This window comes from Arachis duranensis, chromosome 5, assembly GCF_000817695.3.
Source record: "Arachis duranensis cultivar V14167 chromosome 5, aradu.V14167.gnm2.J7QH, whole genome shotgun sequence".
Lineage (NCBI taxonomy): Eukaryota > Viridiplantae > Streptophyta > Magnoliopsida > Fabales > Fabaceae > Arachis > Arachis duranensis.
Window position 1 is genome coordinate 65,800,615 of NC_029776.3, and position 4,903 is coordinate 65,805,517.

A 4,903-nucleotide genomic window follows, 5' to 3' on the forward strand; every position below is an offset into this window, starting at 1 on the left:
TTGGAGTTCTGTAGCTCCAGAAAATCCATTTCGAGTGCAGGGAGGTCAGATTCCAACAGCATCAGCAGTCCTTTTGTCAGCCTTTTTCAGAGTTTTGCTCAAGTCCCTCAATTTCAGCCTGAATTTACCTGAAATCACAGAAAAACACACAAACTCATAGTAAAGTCCAGAAATGTGAATTTAACATAAAAACTAATGAAAACATCCCTAAAAGTAGCTTGAACTTACTAAAAACTACCTAAAAACAATGCCAAAAAGCGTATAAATTATCCGCTCATCACTTTGCCACCTCATCTGTCTAACTTGCATGACGTATTCCACGTGTCACAGCTCCGTAAATACATGTCGGATGCGGCTCATGTGTTGGAGCCTGAATCGGTCAAGTTGAAATAGAACTTGATTCTCCAAGTGACACCAGTGAGGATCGATGACACTAGTATAAAGAAGCTGCGAGGAAAGGATGTCCCATTGGTTAAAGTTGCTTGGGAGCGAGCAGGAGTAGAAGAGCACACTTGGGAATTGGAGTCTGAGATGCGAAAGGATTATCCCGAGCTTTTCTCAGGTGATTCAAATTTTGAGGGCAAAATTTCTTATTTGGTGGGGAGAATGTAAGAACCGCAACGAATCAACCGGTTAATTAAGTGAATTAATTGCCCAAATTAGATTTCGAAAGGTTAGAAAGAGAATTTGAGGATTTAAAGGTGATTTTTGGACTCAGTGGGTCTTTCTGAGTCAGAAAATGTGCTTTCTACGAAAAACTGTGAAAAATTGCGAACCGGCAATTGAACCGGTTGAACCGGTTCAAGTCTGCCTGGTACCGCACGAGAAAAGTGAAAACCATAAAAAACCTTAGAAAAACATTAGAAATGGAAAACCGGGCTTTAATTTTAAAGGTTTGGCCCGAAATTAGGCCAAACGGACTAAAAACGCTAACGGGTTGGACCGGACCCAAGTTAGGCCCAAGCCCAACATATAAATACACTTAAATGAACCCATTTCAGCCACTTTCACCCTCATAACCTAAACACAACAGCAGCTGAAGTGAAGAGAGAGGTGAGAGCTTTCCACCATTGTTACTATTCACTTCAAACTTCCCAAGCTCATATCTTGAGCTACGGAGCTCCGATCGCCACACCGTTTACGGCTACGCGTTCCTTGTGAAGAGCTCTACAAAACCCACCCAAGAAACCCTCAAGGTAATCACGAAATCCTTCCAGTTCCGCTCTTCAAAATTTCGGGTTTTATTAGAGTTTTGGGTTAAATGGGTTTTTGTAATTTTGGATGTTTAGGTTTGCTTTAATCCTTGCTTAGCTTTAGATTTGCGTTGTCAAATCTGTTGGGAAAGGTAAAAGCTCTTAAACCCTTGTGAGATTATGCTTATATTGAACCCTAGGTTGATTTCTGGTGATTTATATGTATATAGTTTGATTATTGTGGCTTTGGGAGCTTTTGGAACTTATTTGTGCTTGTTGGAGTGGATTTGAAAGCTTGGATTGTGGTTGGAAGCTTGTTGGTGCTCATTTTGAGTTTGGGTGCATAAAGGGAATCGGCCAAGGTATGGTTTCAGTTTCCTCTATGTAGTATATAATATTCATGGACACATAGGCTAGTGACCAATAGGATAGGTTGAATTAAAATGATGGTTGGTATACTAAATATTGATGAATTGATGAATGTTGAGTTGATTGTGATGAATTATAATGATATGATGATGATGAATGATTGTATGGATTGGGAGTTGGTTCTTATAATGATTGTAGTGTCATGATTTATGAAATGGTGGGTTTGATGGTGATTTTGATCATAAGTGTTATATAGTTGATGTTGGAATTGAGAATAATGAAATAAGGAGGAAAATGTGGTGAGGTTGATGTATTATGCTATAACAAAGAATCAATGGATTCTATTCCGACATGATCGAGAACCAACAGATGATTAGCCGTGCTGTGACAGAGCATTTGGACCATTTTCACTGAGAGGAGGGGAAGTAGCCATTGACAATGGTGACACCCAACATACAGCTTGCCATGGAAGGAGCCTTGCATGTGGGAAGAGGAGTACAAGAGAAAAGCTGAAATTCAGATAACAAAGCATCTCCAAAACTCCAACATATTCTCCATTATTGCACAATAAGTATTTATTTTATGCCCTTTTTCCTTTTTCCATTGAACTTGAAAAACACTGTTGTTGGCATCCTGACTAAGAATAATAAGATAAACATAACTTGCTTCAAACCCACAATCTCCGTGGGATTCGACCCTTTCTCTCGTAAGGTATTACTTGGACGACCCAGTGCACTTGTTGGTTAGTTGTGCGGATTGCAAAAGTGTGAATGCAATTTCGTGCACCAAGTTTTTGGCAAGAAATCCGAAGGGCGACGTCTCCATGGAGATGTGTCGGGTTGGCAGTTGAACCGACAATGTGATATCACAGCCAGTAGGCAGGCATTCATCATATGCATTTCCTATTTGCTTGTATGCTTTGTCTACTTGTAATGGTTTGCCTAATTGAATAACATGCTTACTTGCTATCTGAATTATTTGCCATATATGCTACTACTTGTGCTTTACTTGCTTTGAACATTATCTGTGTTTTCTGCTGGGATTGAGGAGGTTCGGAAGGCGGTGGCGATGGAATCGCATGGAGGATCGGTTGGTGAAGGCTGTGGGACAGCGGTGTTTGGTTAGAATAGAAATTCTTTAAGATAGATAACCTGGTTTATTTAAGTCAAGTTGGTATATTATGCTTAAATGTTTTATAATGCTTTAAGTTGAATCTTGTGATGGATATGAAGTTTAGGATTGCCTTTGGCGTCCCGGGGTCTTATATCCTATATCACTGGGAACTGTTACCATACTGAGAACCTCCGGTTCTCATACCATATTGTTGTTGTATTTTTCAGATGCAGGTCGCAACCCATCTCGGTGAGTTGCTTTGGTTGGTGACAGGAGCGGAGAATCTTGGGTCATTTTGAGTTCTTTTTGGTTTATTTTGTTTATACATCTCTCCTTTTGTATTTTGTTTTGCCTAGAGGCATGTATTTGAGAGAACAAAACTTGTATAAGCTGTTTTCACTGTATGGTTTTGTATATCAGTATATGGCTAGCTGGCTTAAACTCCGCGAGTCGTGACCAGTTCCTTATGATATTATATACTTATCTTTTGTTATATCTTGTCTGTTTCTTATGCCTTAATCTAGTAGCTCCGTTAGTACGTTTAAGCTTCGAAATTCTGTTTTTTAGCTATATCTTTCATCGGGCTTCTAGATTGTGCTATTCTTTCCATATATATATATATATATTATGTATGAGTTTAGAATTATCATAATCTCTGATTAACCTTGGCTTTACGACGCGAGGTAAGGCTTAGGCTAATTAGGGTGTTACATTTAGTGGTATCAGAGCCGGAGTCTGGATCGATGTGCCAGCAAGGACGCTGGGCTCCCTTAGGGGGGTGGATTGTAAGGCCCACATCGGTTGAAGAGGGGAACGAAGCATGCCTTATAAGGGTGTGGATACCTCTCCCTATCATGACGCATTTTGACGAGTGAGTTTGGGGGGCTTTGGCCATCATCCCTATCTTCAAAGGCAAAACCGTGAGGCCTTGTGTGCCAAAGCGGACAATATCGTGCTAGCGGGTGGTCTGGGCTGTTACAGATGAATTGTAAGGCCCACATCGGTTAGAGAGGGGAACGAAGCATGCCTTATAAGGGTGTGGATACCTCTCCCTAGCATGACGCATTTTGACAAGTGAGTGTGGGGGGCTTCGGCTAGCATCCCTATCGTCAAAGACAAAACCGTGAGGCCTTGTGTGCCAAAGCGGACAATATCGTGCTAGCGGGTGGTCTGGGCTGTTACAGATGGTATCAGAGCCGGAACCCGGATCGATGTGCTAGCGAGGGCGCTGGGCTCCCTTAGGGGGGTAGATTGTAAGGCCCACATCGGTTGGGGAGGAGAACAAAGCATGCCTTATAAGGGTGTGGATACCTCTCCCTAGTATGACGCGTTTTGACGAGTGAGTGTGGGGGGGCTTCGGCTAGCATCCCTATCGTCAAAGACAAAACTGTGAGGCCTTGTGTGCCAAAACGGACAATATCGTGCTAGCGGGTGGTCTGGGCTGTTACAGGATAGCGTCATTTAAAGAACAAGGGTCAACACACCCTAAAAAAAAAACCGGTGGAGCCTGCCGAAGATGAGGCCATTATGGCTCGCCTTTATTTGTCCTCCTCGGGATAGCGTCATTTAAAGAACAAAGGTCAGCACAACGTAAAAAAACGAAAAAAAAGATGGAAAAAAACCAGAGGAACCTGCCAAAGATAAGGCCATTACGGCTCGCGTTTAGGTTTCCTCCTCGAAATAGCGTCATTAAAAGAACAAGGGTCAGCACAACATAAAAAAAATGGAAACAAAAAGCTGGAAAAAAACCGGAGGAGTTTGCCGAAGATGAGGACATTATGGATTGCCTTTAGGTGTCCTCCTCGGGATTGCGCCATTTAAAGAACAAGGGTCAGCACAACGTAAAAAAAAATGGAAAGAAAACTGGAAGAGCCTGCCGAAGATGAGGCCATTACGGCTCACCCTTATGTGTCCTCCTCGGGATAGCGTCATTTAAAGAACAAGGGTCAAGCCAATGTAAAAAAAAAGGAAAAAAGCTGAAAAAAAAACCGGAGCAGCATGTCAAAGATGAGGCCATTACGGCTCGCCTTTAGGTGTCCTCGTCGGGATAGCGTCATTTAAAGAACAAGGGTCAGCACAACGTAAAAAAAAGGAAAAAAAGCTGGAAAAAATTGGAGGTACTTGCCGAAGATGAGGCTATTACGGCTCATCTTTCTGTGTCCTCCTCGGGATAGTGTCATTTAAAGAACAAGGGTCAGCACAACGTAAAAAAAAAAAAAAAACCCAAA

At 42.0% G+C, this 4,903-nt stretch overlaps 1 long non-coding RNA gene across 1 annotated transcript; it reads left to right on the top strand.

Annotated features, from left to right (window-relative positions):
- Positions 1-1,304: 1,304 nt before the first annotated feature.
- Positions 1,305-3,105, top strand: LOC107489433 (uncharacterized). The gene is made up of 3 exons (XR_001592198.3): positions 1,305-1,345; positions 1,424-1,555; positions 2,903-3,105. It is a non-coding gene; the product is annotated as an uncharacterized LOC107489433 (long non-coding RNA).
- The last annotated feature ends 1,798 nt before the right edge of the window (positions 3,106-4,903 follow it).